The sequence below is a fragment of the Hemitrygon akajei genome, unplaced genomic scaffold (assembly GCF_048418815.1).
Source record: "Hemitrygon akajei unplaced genomic scaffold, sHemAka1.3 Scf000144, whole genome shotgun sequence".
Classification (NCBI taxonomy): domain Eukaryota; kingdom Metazoa; phylum Chordata; class Chondrichthyes; order Myliobatiformes; family Dasyatidae; genus Hemitrygon; species Hemitrygon akajei.
This window is the reverse complement of record NW_027332030.1, coordinates 62,506-82,311: the sequence shown is the minus strand read 5'-3', so window position 1 is coordinate 82,311 and position 19,806 is coordinate 62,506.

Sequence of the window (19,806 nt, the reverse complement as noted above, 5' to 3'; positions counted from 1 at the left end):
GTGTGAGAGTGTGGGTTTCATTCTGTATCTGTCAGTGTTACAGTGTGAGAGTGTGGGTTTCATTCTGTATCTGTCGGTCTCTGTTACAGTGTGAGAGTGTGGGTTTCATTCTGTATCTGTCAGTCTCTGTTACAGTGTGAGAGTGTGGGTTTCATTCTGTATCTGTCGGTCTCTGTTACAGTGTGAGAGTGTGGGTTTCATTCTGTATCTGTCGGTCTCTGTTACAGTGTGAGAGTGTGGGTTTCATTCTGTATCTGTCAGTCTCTGTTACAGTGTGAGAGTGTGGGTTTCATTCTGTATCTGTCAGTCTCTGTTACAGTGTGAGAGTGTAGGTTTCATTCTGTATCTGTCAGTCTCTGTTACAGTGAGAGAGTGTGGGTTTCATTCTGTATCTGTCAGTCTGTTACCGTGTGAGAGTGTGGGTTTCATTCTGTATCTGTCAGTCTCTGTTACAGTGTGAGAGTGTGGGTTTCATTCTGTATCTGTCAGTCTCTGTTACAGTGTGAGAGTGTGGGTTTCATTCTTTATCAGTCAGTGTCTGTTACAGTGTGAGAGTGTGGGTTTCATTCTTTATCTGTCAGTGATACAGTGTGAGAGTGTGGGTTTCATTCTGTATCTGTCGGTCTCTGTTACAGTGTGAGAGTGTGGGTTTCATTCTGTATCTGTCAGTCTCTGTTACAGTGTGAGAGTGTGGGTTTCATTCTGTATCTGTCAGTCTCTGTTACAGTGTGAGAGTGTGGGTTTCATTCTGTATCTGTCAGTCTCTGTTACCGTGTGAGAGTGTGGGTTTCATTCTGTATCAGTCAGTTTCTGTTACAGTGTGAGAGTGTGGGTTTCATTCTTTATCAGTCAGTCTCTGTTACAGTGTGAGAGTGTGGGTTTCATTCTGTATCTGTCAGTCTCTGTTGCCGTGTGAGAGTGTGGGTTTCATTCTGTATCTGTCAGTCTCTGTTACCGTGTGAGAGTGTGGGTTTCATTCTGTATCTGTCAGTCTCTGTTACAGTGTGAGAGTGTGGGTTTCATTCTGTATCTGTCAGTCTCTGTTACAGTGTGAGAGTGTGGGTTTCACTCTGTATCTGTCAGTCTCTGTTACCGTGTGAGAGTGTGGGTTTCATTCTGTATCTGTCAGTCTGTGTTACACTGTGAGTGTGTGGGTTTCATTATGTATCTGTCAGTCTCTGTTACAGTGTGAGAGTGTGGGTTTCATTCTGTATCTGTCAGTCTCTGTTACCGTGTGAGAGTGTGTTTTTCATTCTTTATCAGTCACTTTCTTTTATAATGTGAGAGTGTGGGTTTCATTCTTTATCAGTCAGTTTCTGTTACAGTGTGAGATTGTGGATTTCATTCTGTATCTTTCAGTTTCTGTTACAGTGTGAGAGTGTGGGTTTCATTCTGTACCTGTCAGTCTCTGTTACAGTGTGAGAGTGTGGGTTTCATTCTGTATCTGTCAGTCTCTGTTACCGTGTGAGAGTGTGTTTTTCATTCTTTATCAGTCAGTTTCTGTTACAATGTGAGAGTGTGGGTTTCATTCTGTATCTGTCCGTCTCTGTTACAGTGTGAGAGTGTGGGTTTCATTCTGTATCTGTCAGTCTCTGTTACAGTGTGAGAGTGTGGGTTTCATTCTTTATCAGTCAGTCTCTGTTACAGTGTGAGAGTGTGGGTTTCATTCTGTATCTGTCCGTCTCTGTTCGAGTATTTCGTGTGTCGTCTCAGTCCTGCACCTGTGAGATTCTGAGTCAGTGTGAGCGGGTCTATTTATCCTCCTTCTTTCTCGCTGTTTCTCAAATTCAGAACATACTCTTAAAATAGATATTGTATTCCCAGAGCTATTTTTAGAACAAGAGTCTCCTGCATTTGGTTTATGTTAAAATTGTGAGAGAGGCAGTGCACTGATGAATGCTCATGGCTGTATGGAGCAGGACATCCTGTGTAATAGAGTCATACGGCAAACAGACCGTTCGTCCCGGAATTATTCTGCTTGCGATTCTTGCTAAAACCTAGAGAACCAATTGAACAGCAGCCGATCCGTAAAATTTCTGTGGTTTGACAAAACAATCTCTGAAATTTTGAATGAAAATAAGGAAAATAAATATTTTAATTAATTTAATCAAACAAGTGCATAACTAAATTAATAAACTGATCGAAATAAAACCCATAGAGGCAACGAGTTTTTTGTTTGAGCAGCATTTATGAGGGGTGATTCATAAGTTCGTGGCTAAGGTAGAATGAGTCAACTTTAGAAAACCAAACACGTTTATTTTTCAACATAGTCCCCTCCTACATTTACACACTTAGTCCAGCGGTCGTGAAGCGTACGGATTCCTTCTTTGTAGAAGTCGCCGTCCTGGACCTCCAGAAGTGGTCCACAGCAGGGGTGATTGATAAGTTCGAAGGCGATGAATTATACAGTTCACGTTACATGCACGTGAATTTCAGCTCGTTGAGTGATTATGCAGAAAGTTTGAAGCTAATAACTCATCATAACTCATTGAAAAATAAATGCACCAGGTTTCTAAAGTTGACACCTTCTGCCTCAGGCCACGAACGTATCAATCACCTCCGCTATGGACATTTCTCTCACAGTTCTAAATTGCTCCTTCGCTGTATATTCGCAACTCTTATGTTTGCCGATTCTCTCACATATTGCTCAATGTGCGCCAGACCATGAATTATCCAGAGTTATTTCCCCACTCATAAATAATATAATATTCATTTCGATTTTCTTATGACAACTTCAGACTGCTCTGCAATATGCCATGCATTTTTCATTGATAAAATGACAGCCTTGTTCCGTGTAGCACTGAGAGAGTTTGTGAGTGGGAATGCGAGGGGAGATCAAGTTTCTCGTTTGGATTCATCCAAAGCTGCTCACTGCAGCACGCGGTTGATGGAAGAATCCTGAGAATTTGGCGTCACTGATTACATCACTGCACAGCCGGGAATGTTCCCCCCGTCAGGGACATGATGCGCGGAAGAGTTGCTTCTGTGTTGCAGTATACAGTGTTCTATGTTACACCCATCAGTGGAGAAGAACGAGATGAATGGGGGTGAATGGACAGAAGATGATGAACAGACTGATATCACAATGTGAACACATCACCTGGACATGTTGGGATCATGAAACAGTAGAGAACAGGAACAAGCCCTGTGACTCACTACTCCTGCGCTGAACACGATACCGAATGAGACTAAACTCTGTTGACTGTACGTGACCCATCTCCATTCATTCACTGCATGTTCATGTGTTACGCCAACAACGTCGTAAACAACAATGTATTACCGACTGCCACACTTGACAGATTTTCCAGGCACCCACCTTTATCTGTGAAACAAACAAACTTGCCCCGCGCATCTCCTCTAAGCTACTCTCCTCTCGCGTTAAATACAGACCATCGCCCACTTGATATTTCCCACCTTGGTGTGGAAGAACTTAAGACTCTTTGGATATGCAGAGGTTAACCTAATCGCTTATGAATGCTCTTAAAATTTAGCTGAGCTCTGAGTTGCAAGTCTTAGAATCCAGTCCTTGCTAAAGTGTAAACAAGAATGCTATGGCACCATATTGATGGCATGCTCCTGTTTGTTGAAAATTAGTCCGAAGTTCAAAGTCACGTTGTTTGTTACAATCTAGTACGAAGTTCACAGTCAAGCAATGTTATTCGTAAGGGTTGTTAGTCACCTACGCTGTGTCTATATAATGAACTGGGTCTGCCAGAGAAGCAGAGCCCATGAGCACCGCTTTTAGGTGGAAGGAGGCTCTCCATTATATCATGCAATAAAGTCCTTTAGTCTGAAACAATTCTCGGAGTCGGCCGGATTTATTCTATTTGCTGCTCCTGAGATTTTTCCGCAACATTTGGCCACAACAATTCACCTTTTAGGCCTCTCATAACTCTACCAGGTTCTGCCAGATCTCCCCCCAGCCTCAGCCTCTGTGTCCAGGAAGGGGAGGTTGAGGGACCATCCAACAGTCCTCTCGGTGACGGACCGGAAGTGGAAGGAGTGAGCAGTTTCAATTTCATTGGTGTTAACCTCTTTGAGAATCCATCTCGGGCCCAATATATTGATGCAGTCTCAAAGAGAGCACGACTGCGGCAATAGTTCATTCAGAGTTTGAGAGGAATCGGTCTGTCACGGAGGACTCTCGCACATTTCCACAGATGTACCGTGGAGAGCATTCTGACTGAAAGCATCACCGTCCGCCATGGAGGGGCCGCTGCACAGGATCAGATCAGTCTGCTGAAAATGTTTTCTCGGAAGGCTGCATCATCGGCACCAGCCTCCCACGCACCCAAAACACCTTCAAAAGGCGATGCCTCAAAAAGTTGTATCCATCAGTAAAGAGTTCACCCCACTCCCCTCGCTCGCCCAGAGGGCACAAGGACCCGACCTCACACACTCAGGAGCAGCTTCCTCCATCCGCAATCAGATTTCAGAACAGAGATCGATCCGGTGATGAAATCTTCTTCTGTATTTTTGTCTTTTGTTCTGCACAGTATATTTAATTTATTTCTGTACATACTGTAGTTATTGTAATTTATAGCTGTGTTATTCTGTAATGGAATTCACGGTTACCGCATGACGACAAAAGCACGTGACACGCATCCGGGTCCTGTCTGACTGCAGCTGTGACAGATAGAATGACCTAAATGACAGGACCTTTGATGACGACGTCGCTTTCTTGAGGAGGCGCCTCCTATAGATACTGCTCACTCCGAGAAGCGATGTGCTTGTGATGCGTTGGACAGCTTCACTGCTTCGTTAAGAGAGTGGGGAGTGAAGGACATCGGACAATTCGAAGCCCAGAGGCAGAGGCAGGAAGATGTTGGAGCAGGGCTGGGCACAACTGGACTGTGGCTTCCAATTCTGGTCCCGTCAATTTAGGATGGACTTGGACGTCTCCGTCATGCAGCCGAGAATATTCCTGGGAACATTTCCACCGGTAAGGGACCTCAGACGCAGGTAAGACCGGAAAAGTTGTTATTACTCGTCCTGGAGCAGTGAAGCCGAAGAAATGTACAAAGGCTGTGGTAAATCTAGTCAAGAAGAAAGGAAGAGCTTACGAAAGGTTCAAAAAGCTAGATAAAGATAGAGAGGTGGAAGATTATAACGTTAGCAGGAAGCAGCTCAAGAAAGAAATTAGGAGAGCCAGAAGGGGCCATGAGAAGGCCTTGGCGGGCAGGATTAAGGAAAACCCCAAGGCATTCTACAAGTATGTGAAGAGTAAGAGGATAAGAAATGAGAGAATAGAACCAATCAAGTGTGACAGTGGAAAAAAGTGTATGGAACCGGGGGGAGATAGGGGAGCTACTTAATGAGTACGTTGCTTCAGTATTCACTACGGAGAAAGGATCTTGACGATTGTAGGGATAAGCTACAGCAGACCGAAAAGCCTGAGCATGTAAATATTAAGGAAAAAGATGTGCTGGAGCATTTGGAAAGCATCAAGTTGGATAAGTCAGCTGGACTTGTTCAAAGCATACAACAGCAACGATCCCCAAATCATCCAACGCTACATCGACGATTGCATAGTTGCTGCTCTCCGCACTCGTGCTGAGCTCGTCCATTTATTCAACTTTGCCTCCAACTTCCACCCTGCCCTCAAATTTACCTGTTCCATTTCCGACTCCTCTCTTCCCTTTCTCCATCTCTGCCTCCATCTCCGGAGACAGTCTATCCACTGGTATATTTAATAAACCTACTGCCTCACCGCAGTCCAGACGGTCCCTCTTTCCACCCTGTCATTTGTAAACAAAGTCACCCCTTCTTTCAGCTCCTCCGCCCCCTCTGTATCTGCTCACAGGCTGAGCCTTTTCATTCCAGAACAACTGAGATGTCCTTCTTCTTCAAAGAAAGGGGTTTCCTCTCCCCCAACATGAACGCTGCCTCACCCGCATCTCTTCCATTTCAGACACATCTGCCCTTACACCATCCTCCCGCCGCCCCATCACGGAGAGTGTTCCTCTTGTCCTCACTTACCGCACCACAATGCACATTCTGCACATAATTGTACATAACTTCCACCACCTCCAACGGGATCCCACCACCGAGCACATCTTCCCATCCTCATACAACTCCCGACCATTTCTGCTTTCTGCAGGGATGACTCCCTATGTGACTCCCTTGTCCCTCCCCACTGATCTTCCTCCTGGCACTTATCATTACAACTGGAACAAGCGCAACATCTGCCCTTACACCCCCTCCCTCAGGGCCCAAACAGTCCTTCCAGGTGTGGCGTCACTTCACCTGCGAGTCTGTTGGTCATCTAATGTATCCGGTCGTTGACAGCTCCTATATATCAGTGAGACCCAACGTAGATCGGAAGGCCCCTCCCCCTCGTCGAGCACCTGCCACGGAAAGCGGTGGCCGCCCATTTCAATTCTACTTCCCGTTCCCATTCTGACATGCCCGTCCGCGGCCTCCTCTACTGCCAAGGCGCCGACACACAGGTTCGAGTACTGACACCTTGTATTCCGTCAGGGTAGCTTCCAATATCATGGCATGAACATCGATTTCTCCAACGTCTGGTCATTACCCACATTCACTCCCACAACCTCTTCACCATTCTGTATTCATGTCTCCCTTTCACAACTTCTTACCTGATTATCCCCACAACTTATATATAAATAACAATACCTCATTTCCTGAAATAATGGAAAGGCTGAACTGCTGGGAACAACAACGTTTTCAGGAAGTTCAATTTATTCATGCGCTTGTAGAGCAGGTGTAGATTTATTTTCGGAATGTCAAAATTACTTGACCCTTTCGACCGAGCGGTAGAGACTTCTAAAATGTTTCAAAACAAAAGTAGCGGGGGAGATCAAAAGAACTTCCAACTGCTCTCTGAATCTGGTCTGGGTCATTCCGTAGATAAATGTATTCGTGCAGCTGCTGAAATTCTGAAACACAGAACCTGCAAACTGTGTCTGATAAAGCCGAATAGACATTTCCAGGTCTGTGTAGAGGCATCGTATGAGAATGAAGACCAGAGTAGTTGTCGCCCAACAGAGAAGGAAACTCGCCGACAGGCTGAAGAGCAGAATGATGGATTGTCTCCGACTCTCCATCTCCGGATCTCGCTGTTTCCCGGAATTTCCCCATTATCATAGCTTTATGCATCTTTATTGAGCCATCCGCGAATTGCCTGGCTCAAAGAATAAAATGCCTTCTGCCGAACCTCTCCCTGTAACTCAAGCCCTGGAGTTCCGGCAGCATCTTTGTAAATATTCTTTACATTCCGTTCAGCGTACATCTGCCTTTCCTATAACAGGGCGACCAAAACTGTTCACAGAACTACAAGTGCAGTATCTCCAAGGAGAGAGGTAGTGTAATTGACGTGCGCATCTACGCTTCTTTCTAGAGGCTTTAGTTATTATTCGATTGCAAGGTCAGATTCTGAAACCAAGATCTCGCACCCCAGCAACCTTCCCTCTGTTTTATTTTACTGCTTCGGGGACAAACCATTGCTCTGAGCAGAACATTGTTACCCGGTCTTAAAAGTGCTCGGCACTTGTAATGTTTGTTTTATATGTAATATCCATGTCAAACAATGATAAAACACAACACAACACAACACAGGTAAGTGCAGTCAGGCAGTCACCTCTGACAGGGGGTATGCCAAAGTGAAATGTTCTGACTGAACGGCGTTGGTGGTTTCTGTCTTAATTGTGACCATTTTTGACAGTGTTGCAACCTGAAATAATGACAACGCAAATAGGTTGAAGCTCTAAAATGTTCCAATGTAAATGTGGTACGTTTATTATTTAGCACATTTATGGATTATATTCAGTAATACAGTTAATTTCATGGTATTTCATAATTATATCAACAATGATTTCAAAAAAATATATTTACAGAGTGACCCATTTCAGTTCTGGCGCAGCTGCGTACTCGCGCATCTGCGAGGGGACAGTGCTGACACCGAAGAACATAGATCAGAATTTGAGACTGGAAGAACTTGGGAATTGTCAAAGAGTAGAAAATGGAGCGTCCTTTAATTGAACAGCGCTGGGAGGGGAAAATGAGTTTACCTTTTAGAAAGATGGAAGAGAAATTTTTGGTGGAAATTGGTAAATTTGCAACTGGGCGCTTAGCCGCTGGAAGATGCGTGCGCGAGTGTTTGTGGAGCGGCAAGAGTCTCTGGATCACAGCCGTGGCGGCGCATCGTTTATGGTGAAATGGAATCCCACCGCACGGCCACGCCGTTGGAATCCCTGTCTTTAGACGAGTCACTTTCACCTTTCCCTAACAAGCCGGCCTCGGTGACGAAGCACACGACACTACCAAGTTGCTGTAAAGCCTCATTTGTTTCACAAATGTCCTTTAGGGATGGAGAATATTCGCCTTTATCTGGATTTTATGTGACTGTAGACCCAAGAATGCTGCGGATTGTTACGTTAATCATCCGATCGGGAAAATTAGAGAGACGGTAATAATATCAGAATTGCCTGTGATGCTCACTTCCCGTGAACCTGAACCAGAAAAGGGAACAAAATTTCACAAGTTGAAATCAAAGATATTTCCTGCCAGTTTAAACTTTAATCTACTGCTCACGTGACAGGGTTGGAAGGAATGAGGTCCGCTAATGACGGGAGGTTTTGCTGGACATGGGTTGTTTGTGCTGTGTCTGTACAATTCGAGGTCTCACGTCACAAATGAGAAGACTACAGGCAGTTCCAGTGACAAGTCTGCATGTCCCAGGTTAAAATATTAACAGGGCGCAGGAGACTGAGAGGAACGAGACGGCATTTTAGGGATTTTTAATAAACACCGATTAAAATCACATCAGCAGTAGCTGAGAGCGGCTGCAGGTCTCTGCTTCCGTATAAGTAATCGAAAGGCACTTACCCGGGATGCCGACAACTGTAATCACTGTGTAACAAATAACCCTGTCTTCAGGCATTGTTAATCCAAGGCTGTTAGTATTTGCAATTCTTTTCGGAATATTCCCTATTTCTAAATATAATAAAAGTTGTAAATAGCCACTAAGTAAACTCAAACAGCTATAACAAAGCCCAGAGAGCAAATTTCTTTTACGCCTGCAAAGTAAAACCCTTCACCGATCACACGTTGTTGAGAGTCCACCGCGTCTGGATGTTTCCCTCCTAAATGTAGCTGAAGCACAGAATGGCATTCTTTTATAGAATAATCGGTTACTAATGATGAAAACAACTTGTAGATTACTACTATTTACTACTAATAATTACTACTAATTAGCAATTATTTCTCTGTTTTAGCGAACCATAATGCCAATGGGGAAATAATACGCCTTATTTCATTGAACTGAAAACAACACCAGTCTTGTAGCCTCAAGGGACGGCTAACGCTGGGACTACATCACCTTTGCCCAGTAACTCGTTTTATTGCACATGTTAAATACAGCAAAATTATACAGAAAGACATGGCAAAAGTAAAGGCAAACAAAATGAGGTAACAGCAAATTTCACTTTTGCCCAGTAACAAGCCTTATTGCATTTCATTGTAGCTGTCGTCCCTTTCATCGGTGAAGACACAGCGGATGTAGGAACTGTTTCCAGCGTCACCTCTCTGTGGGAGTGGGGAAGATGTTGTGCAGTGGTGCATTGGGGCCACCCGGTGGCCTGTGTGTCCGTGTGTGCTTCTATTGTAGTGGCTGTGATGCTGGTATTGTGGCGGTGAAAAGTACTCGGGGTGAGCCATCATATTACTCATCACTGCAAATCCCTCTGCAACAGAGTTAGTCAGTTTTTCAATGTTCGTCATCATATCCGTGAACTCCCTGTCGGTTGCCTCCATACGCTCCAGTATTTTTTTAACTCCTCCTGCGCGAGAGCCAACAGCTGTCCGTCGTTTGGCAATTTCCTTTTAAGTTTTTCTAGTCGCACCAGTGCGCACCAAATCCTTCACGACGAGATTCGACACCAAAACATGTCGCTTGATTTCGGTAAATGTGGCCTGCGCATGCCCAGTAGGAGGAGATTCGCCCAACTAACCATTTTAATGTGGACGGAGGTACTTTCAAAAACGCCTGGTGTGGACGCCTATCGTTTTTACACGAAACCCGCGTTTTCAAAATTATCCGGTATAATGTGGACGTAGCTGATGATTCACTTACTTTGCTACGGTGACTTTTTCCTGGATATGATACATTGACATTAATGTTTTGTTTTTTGGCGCAAACACTCACTGTTTGCACTGTCACCGGAGTCAGTCGCAAACACAGATGCTGGCAAGTATGTGGCGAGAAATGCAAACCAATGACCCCAGCATTACAGACATTATGCGCTGCTGTACCAGAGAAAGAGAAAAAAATAGAAAGCATTGTATCAACATCAGTGTAAATGCAACTAGGTACCAGTAAAAATATTACAGAGTCACCAGGTTGGATTTCAGAAAGAAATTGATTCAGGGAAAAAAGTGCGTATTAAGCTGCTAAAGTTACGTATGTAAGTGTGTACCTCTAATATATGTTATAACGTAAATGTATAAAATTTCCTACTCGTTCTGTGGATTTTGAAACGGTGAAGTAACGGACAAAGCCGATGTTGAATCCACCCGAGGAACAGTGAGATGCTGAACTTCTGTGGCGCGCAATTCGCTGTAGGAATACAATGGGCTGATAAGGCTGCCATTCACTGCCCTGTGGGGTACGAGCGCAACCATCCACACGTTTCTCCCTGGTGTGAATACCGGCATAATTTAACAAAATACTTCGGGCCATCTATAGATTCCAAACCGATTATTTTCATGGTCGAACGTAAAAATGCCCGTGTTCTTGGCGTTACCTTCGCAGTGCCCTGCAGAAATAAATGGAAAACCGACAAGTAGTGCCACACCATCACATAAAGCCATATTGAAAACCATTATTAGCAGACACACACGCGCGCGCGCGCGCGCGCCCAGGCAAATGAATGTCAGCACATGTATTAAATTCTTTGTCGATCTCCCAGTTCGTGCCTTTCTCCTCCCAGTCGGAACACGTTGAACACGATGTTTCACGGTGGAGTCAGAATATCGATTAAAGGATTGAAGAAACAAAAGCGACATTGAAACAGCTGCAAGGCCATGTTGTAGAAACAAGGATTATTCACAGCAGAATGAAAGAAAAAGAACAAAAAATTGGGAGAACAGAGTCATAGGCCAGTCTGCCAGAAAGAGGAAAGGATTGAGCATGCAGTTGGCTACAAGGTGAAAATGAAGAGAGGGTTACAGTGCTACAGTGTGAGAGTGTGGGTTTCGTTCGGTATCTGTCGGTCTCTGCTACAGTGTGAGAGTGTAGGTTTCATTCTGTATCTGCCAGTCTCTGCTACAGTGTGAGAGTGTGGGTTTCATTCTGTATCTGTCAGTCTCTGCTACAGTGTGAGAGTGTGGGTTTCATTCAGTGTTTGTCAGTCTCTGTTACAGTGTGAGAGTGTGGGTTTCATTCGGTGTTTGTCGGTCTCTGCTACAGTGTGAGAGTGTGGGTTTCATTTTCCATTTGTCTGCCTTGGCTCCACCGTTAGGTGTGCCGTCTCAGTCCTGTACCTCTGAGACTCTGATTCAGTCTGAGCGAGAGTATTTTTTTCTCATTCTTTCCCGCTGTTCCGCGAACCCTGTAAATACTCTTAAAATACATTCTGTATTCCATGAGCTATTATTAGAACACAAGTCTCCTGCAGTCGGTTTATGTTATAATTGTGAGATGGACAGTGCACCAATGAATGATGACGACTATTCGTTACTCAACCACATAGAGCCAATTGAGCAGCACGTGATCTGTAACTTTCTGTGGTTTGGCAAACCAACCTCTTAAATGTTGAATGAAAATAATCAAATTAAGTAAGTACATTAATTTATATAAATAAGTGAGTAATTAAATTAATAATTTGATTGAAGTAAGACCAACCGAGGTACAACGTTTCATGTTCCAGCATCATTTATTTGAATACATTTCCTCTCAGCAATTCCAAATTGTTATCTTCACCGTGTATCTGCTCTCTTATGTTTGCCGATTCTGTCACATTTTCCTCAATGTGCACTAGACCATGAATCTATTCGAGTTATGTCCAACTCATAAATAATATAATATTCTTTTCGGATTTCTTATGATATCATCATACTTGTCTGCAAATGTCATTCATTTACCATTGATAAATGTGTGTCTCCGTTTTTCTGCGCAGCACTGAGAGAGTTTTTGAATAGGAATGCGAGGGAAGGTCAGGCTTCACATGAGGAATACTCCAAGTTCTACATTGCAGCATCCGGTTCATTGATGACGTCCTGAGAATTTGGCTTCACTGCTTACGTCACAGCTCAGCCGGGAATGTTCCGCTCGTCAGGGATAGGGTGGACGGAAGAGAAGGCTCCTGTGTTGCAAGACACCGTGTCCTATATGACACAGTGCTGAAGAACGAGATGAATGGAGGAGAATAGATAGCTGATAATTAATAGATTGATATTACAATCTGAACACGTCAGCTGGAGATGTTGGGATCCTGGGAACAGTAGAGAACAGGAACAAGCCCTTTGACTCCCTAGTTCTGCGCTGAACAAGGTACCGAATGAGATTAAACTCCGATGACTGTACATGACCCGTCTCCCTTCATACTCATGTGCTTTGACTGAATATTTACCGTTATGGGATGCTAGAGGCTATATCTCAAAAGATGGCAAACCAGTACGATCAGCTCCCATGTTGAAGTAAATATTTGAGAAGGGAAGTGGAAACATTTATGAATTAAACAAAAAGGTGAAGGGTCAGTTACAGACTTCCCCGGAAGGAAGCAGGAAGACTGGTGAGTTCGCCAAACTGGAATCAAGCTGTGTGGTGAAAGGGAATCCAGATGTAGAGTTAGCAATGACAGGGAAACCAGCAGACTGTACAGATATATGACACATTAACAGGAGTTAGCAAAACTACAAAGAGGCGAAGATTCTGAAGAGCTTGGGAAATATCGAGGGATACAGGCACGAAATCGGATTTTACTTAATAATGGTAAATTTGTGGTGCCAAAATGGCGAAAAAAAATCAGGTGATGTACTGGCACCATGAGATTTGTGGGCATCAAGGATCAGAGAGAACTATGGAACAGTTGAAGAATCTGTGTTGGTGGCCAAATTTCCGAAGAGATGTACTATATTATTCTAAGAATTGTATGATTTGTGCCCAGTGATAACCCAGATAAATCGGCTAGAGAAGCAGTTTTGAGACACGTCCCGTAGAAGGGCCATGTGTTAATCTGCAGGTTTATTTTGTTGCTTCTTCACCTCCATCGCCTGGAGGACTGAAATAAATCCTCAAGATAGTGGTGGCGGTCAACAGGTGGATAGACGCTTCCATAAATAGATCATGAAAACTGCTGATGTTACAGCCAGGATTTTGTCCGAGAGAGTTGTTCCCCGTTGGGGATTGCCAAGGACCCTAGAATCAGATCATGGTCCCCGCTACGCTGCAGAGGTGACATGAAATCTACTGAAACTGTCTGGGGTAAAACGAAAGTTCCATATGCCCTATCGAGTACAATACTGTGCGATTGTTGAATGGATGAACTGGACTTTAAAGACAATGTTGTCTAAAACGGCTAAACGGCTCCTGGGTCACTGTCTTACACTATGTTCTTATGATAGTCCTCGCCACAGAAGTATCCCCTCCTGCATTTACACGTTTTAAGTTGACAATTCGGAGAAAAATGAAAGTGTTAGTATTCCTGTTTGTCTAGATTTATCACTGACAGAGCATGATGGCATTGGAAAGGACAAATGCAAGCAGCAATTCATTGACCCAATTAAGGAGGCCCATTATGATGCCGCCCATAATACGTGACGGAAAAAAAACGGAAGAGCGAAGCTTGTTTCGAGATGCGAGCAAAACCGCGGGCGTTGGAAATAGGACAGCAGGTTATGATGTCATTGCATCAGCACAGCCCCTTTACACCTTCCAGATTTGTCGGGTCAGAGGCAGTCCATCCGTATATCGAATCCAGACCGCTCCAAACAAGTTGGGTTAGTATCATGTTAACCAACTCAAACCCCTTGGAGATAGTCAATGTTCTTTAGTAGCTAAGTTCCAGAAAGCCTATTGTCAATGGGATGCTCTGGTCCGAGATGAGATAAACCTCCTGGATTTACATTTCAGGCAATCGACGGTGATGTGTATGATGGAGCAGTTGCTTCCTCAGTGAGCTGGGCGACTACTTCCATTTTGTACCTGGAGGATCAGAACAGTTCACATCTCTGCACTTGCCCGAGCCTAAACGGAGACACTGGAAGAGAGAAACAGATGGGAGAACGTGTTTGTTCCGTGAAGTTTGGAAATAAAGTGGGGGATAATTGATCTGATATGAATGAATTTTAGCAAGGCATTCAACTTATCAATGGTAGGACAATTCATATCGTCAGAAGTTTTGGTATCCAGGGAAAGTTCGCTGATGGATCCTGTCCTGACGCCCACAGAAGTCAGAGGATAGTTGTAGATGGAGAGTTTTCTCCATGGATCTTGGCGACAGGTGTCCTGCAGAGATCTGTTCTGAGACCGCCAGCTTTTTGTGTTTTTAGGAACGATTTGGATGAGGAGGTGGGAGGGTGGTTTATTGTGTTTTCAATGATGTGGAGTTTGGTGGAATTATGGATAGTATAGAAGGTTGTCACAGATTGCAACAGGACAGTGGCAGGACGCAGGGCAGCGCTGAGAAGTTACAAATGGAGTTCAATCCGGAAAAGTACGAAGTGAGTCACTTTGGGAAGATGAATTTGAAGGCAGAGGTGATACTTTCTAGGGTCAACCGAGGGCCGCACATTATTACGAGTTCCACAATGGAAACAGAGTGGTGAGACTCTCTCCAATAAGCCGAGGCCCGCTCATCGGTACGAGTACCACAATAGGCTCGGAGAGACGCACTGCAGGAGCAGAAGGAAGTGTGATTGACAGCTGAGCTTAAACGCATCCAGTGTTCTGCACATTCATATAGTGACGCTCGAAAGGCAATATACCTGACAGTAAATCAGGAGGAAAAAAAAGGCCAATTTAAGGAGTACATTCAGATTGGAGGGTTGTGACTAGTAGTGTCCCACAATGATCTGTTCAGGGACCTCTACTTTTCGTGATTTTTATTAACGACCTGGATGTGGGGGTAGAAAGTTGGGTTGGCACGTTTGCAGACGACACAAAGGTTGGTGGTGTTGTAGATAGTACAGAGGATAGCCGAAGATTGCAGAGAGACATTGATAGGATGCTGAAGTGGTCTGAGAAGTGGCAGATGGAGTTCAACCCGGAAAAGTGCGAGGTCGTACATTTTGGAAGGACAAACTCCAAGGCAGAGTACAAAGTAAATGGCAAAATACTTGGCAGTGTAGAGGAGCAGAGGGATCTAGGGGTACATGTCCACAGATCCCAGAAAGTTACCTTAGAGGTAGATAGGGTAGTTAAGAAAGCTTATGGGGTGTTAGCTTTCATAACTCGAGGGAGAGAGTTTAATGGATGCGATGTAATGATGCAGCTCTATAAAACTCTAGTTAGGCCACACTTGGAGTACTGTGTCCAGTTCTGGTCGCCTCAATATAGGAAGGATGTGGAAGCATTGGAAAGGGTACAGAGGAGATTTAGCAGGATGCAGCCTGGTTTAGAGAGTATGGATTATGATAGGAGATTAAGGGAGCTAGGGCTTTACTCCCTGGAGAGAAGGAGGATGAGAGGAGACATGATAGAGGTGTACAAGATAGTAAGAGGAATAGATAAAGTGGACAACCAGCGCCTCTGCCCCAGGGCACCACTGCTCAGTACAAGAGGACATGGCTTTAAAGTAAGGGGAAGGAAGTTCAAGGGGGATATTAGAGGAAGGTTTTTCACTCAGAGAGTGGTTGGTGTGTGGAATGCACTGCCTGAGTCAGTGGTGGAGGCAGAAATACTAGTGAAGTTGAAGAGATTACTAGACAGGTATATGGAGGGATTTAAGTTGGGTGGTTATATGTGAGGCAGGCTTTGAAGGTCAACACAACATTGTGGGCTGAAGGGTCAGTAATGTGCTGTACTATTCTATGCTCTATGTAATGGCAAATAATAGCACAGCCTGGAAACCTGCAGATTGTTCACAGATTTCACTTGCTACTTTTGTTCAAAGAGAGAATGGATGGAAAAATAGTGATAGCATTGTGGCAGGTTTGAGAATATCTTTAAAGTTAAATAGACTGCATGGCACGTTATGGGTATGGGGTGGTCAGGTCATTCACTGGCAGAGGTCAGGTTCCTGCCAAACCGCCCATGAGTGCGTTGGAAACATTGTTCTTCAATGTCCGTCCTAATTTACTGAGGACACGTTCCATTTTTGGCCACAGGTCTCTGGGATATCGTTGTGGATCTTTTAAAGTGTTTGGAGGAATATGTGCAGTGTATTTTATTGTAACATATGTCAGCTGTCACTGTGATTTCCATCACTCACACGGCCCGGAAAGACTGGAACGAACGAAAGAAAAGAATGAACGAATGTTCCCCTTTAATAAAGAAATGTTCTCCATTTCACCCGCCAGAACAAACTCCTTCCATCAATTTCTGAAGCGAATGTGCTCCGTCAAATGTTACAAAATAAATCGACTTCAAGCTGAATGCCTAGTTTGAAAGCTACACTGATATAAAAATTATCCTATTTAAATAGATGAAGCCATGTATCATGGAAAATAACATGGAAAGTTCACATCATATTTTGTTTTAACGAACGAAAAGATGAATGAATGTTCCCCGTTAAAAGAGAAGTCTTCTTCATTTCAGTCGTCAGCTCCTTCCCACAATTTCAGAAGCGAATGTGCACGATCAAATATTACAAGATAAATTAACTTCAAGATGAATGCCTGTTTTAAAGCAACAATGATATAAAATTATGCTACTTAAATAGCTGAAGCCAGGTATCATGGAAAATAACATGCAAGATCCACGTCATGTGTTCTTTTACTGTAAATGGATTGCAATATCCCTTGAGGAGTCAAACTCGGGATACGGGAGCAGTGAGTAAAAATAGTTTAACGTAAGTGTTTGTGCATTTGGTTGCCACTAATTTTCCTGACGTGATAGCCACGCTAATTGCATCAGTGGAATTGCTCTCACCTCAATAAAAGTCTGCTAAACCGATCACCAGTCCATCTGAGCAGCTGAAACGTTCCGCACAACTCAACGCTACTTCTGACGGAATATGGGATATGCGGCGATTTACTACATCGCGGCCATTTTCTATCCGACACTTGTAGCGGTTTGTGTCCCCGGTAAGATGCCGGAGCTGGTCACTTTATGTATGGTACCGTCGTTACTCTGCTGCGGTATCCGCACTGTTACTGAGCACAGAATCTACCTTCGGCTGAAACGTGTTTCCGGAATGGAAGATTGAAGCATCCAATGGTTTTATTTTCATTTTATGTAGTTCGAAAGGCAGTGTTTTCTTCTTTTCTCAATTAAGTTGGTGCTGATATTGTCACTGTTTCATAATTTCACCTCGCTAGGCTTTCTGAAGTGATGCTGGTCTCTGCTTTTCTGGGTCCAAGTCTCTATCAGTGCAGAAACTTCGACCTCATAACAACGTGAGAGTTTATTTAAATGACGGTTCCGTCTATTTTCGACACGTAGATCTGTTCCTCTGTAAGTCTGTAAATGAAAACTCGTGCTTTATATCTCCTTGATGCCACTTTGACACTGCTACAAGTAATTCCGACTGTTCTTTCACCTCTAATAATGGAAATGGTGTTGGTTAAACTGTGGGAAGTTCGCCAATCCAACGACACTCACATCTGTCATTGTCCTCCAGCCGGAGTGCAGCGACCGAGACCGCACACACTGGATTTCCGCTTTCCACTTCCAAACAGACCAATCCCTCCATAGCATCGGTAGAATGGGGACATTCAGGGAACTGACCGTATTTCTATTTTCTTGCAGTTAACTTAACGGCGATTGTGATCCTATCTCGGGGAAAATGCGAACTCTCCAAATGCATCACCCATTACCTGGTTGGAATGGCAACAGCGGATCTGATGGTGGTTATCGTTGTTGCTTTAGTGGAACAGACCAACAATATCTACATTTATTCCAGATCCCTGCTCATCACTCCTGTATGCGCTCTGACACTTGTATTTGCGGCTGTGACGCGGGACTGTTCTGTTTGGTTCACGGTCAGTTTTACCTTCGATCGCTTCATCGCAATATGTTGCCGAAAGCTGCGGGAGCGATACTGCACCGAGAGAACAGCAACTGTCGTTATCGTGACCGTGGTTATAGTGAGCTGCGGGAAATGTGTCCCGTTATACTTTGTCATTGAACCTTACGTCATCATTGACAACAGGCCGTGGCGGTGCACCGTCACATATGAATACGTTACTTCACCCGTGTGGAGAGGATACGCATTACTACAGAGCATTTTAACGCCATTGCTACCAATCGGCTTAATCCTGGTGTTTAACGGGTTAACCGTAAGACATACTGTTGTGGCAAATGGAGTCCGCAGAAGGCTTCGGCACAGCAGCGACAATCAGAAAGATGCCGAGGTGGAAAAACGCAGAAAATCGATGATTTTGCTGTTTTCTATATCAGCTAATTTCGTATTATTTTGGATGCCCTATGTAGCCCGTTCTGTAAAATGGCAAGCGCAAAACTATTTTTACGAGGACAGATATTTGAGTTCCCCGGTATACATCCTACAGCAACTTGGGTTCATGTTGCAGTTTCTCAGTATGTGCACCAATACTTGTATGTATACACTGACACAGAGGAAATTCAGAGAAGAGCTGAGGAATGGAATGAAGTATGTGTTTACATTAAATGGCCATCTGTGTAGATAACGCCCGGGTCTAATGGCAATTCAGCGGAGTTTTCAAATAAAGCCGTTTTACAATGAACAGGTTTGGCAAATATGTCATAAATTCACACAATTATATGCCTGGTCATCCGGAAATTGCTGAATTCGCTGAAGATTGCTGACTTCATACAGTTCAGGTAGGTAGCAATACAAACGCTCAATGCTGCTGGCGTGATTGTTACAATGGTTGAAGTTTGTTCCAAACTATCACAGACACTCGACTGTCACAAAGGGCAGGGCTGGCTGGTAGCCTTTCCGAGTTTTAGATGTTTCAAAATGGACAGAGTTGAGTAACAGATTGTAAAGGGAGTACGATGGGAAACCAGGGATAGTATCGCAGCTGCAGAAAGGGAGGACAACGTGGAGCGTTCGTTTGTTAATAGACTGGGAGACGAACACTGCTTCTGTTCTCCCTTTTGAAATGGGCGCGATCTCCCCATTTGGAGTATTCCGTACAGCCGCCCACCAGATTAACAAAAAAAAACGCAACGGGAACAGTGAGGAACCGACCGGGAAGCGGAAACTGGAAATGAGCCGTTATTGGCACGGGCAACTGCAACTTCCCTAATAGTCTTTGGCACCTACCCAAGGTAAAATGTTTAGGAATGGCATAAATTCTCAGATGTGTTCAGGAAGGATTCATGTCACTGTAAGAAGAAAGACTGACTGGCGAACATTCCATACCAGATCTAATATTAGGAAAGGAAACGGGTCTTGTGACAGATCTTTCCGCGGGGCCGCATTTCAGAACTCCCCACCATTTACCTTGCACAGAGTTAGGACCAGGGAGCATGGGATCTATTTAATTGGGGGTCAGCGATTTGTGGTGCTGCCTGGCAGGAGCTCAGGAACGTACATTGGGAAATGATGCACTCGGGGTATTGCGCAACAGATACGTGGGGATTGTTTAGGGGGCACTTACACAGGGTTCAGTATAGGCTTGTCTCAGTGACGCAGGGTAAGGATGACAGTGTAAAGTAACCCTGGGAGACAAGAAAGTTGGAACAACACATCAAGAGGA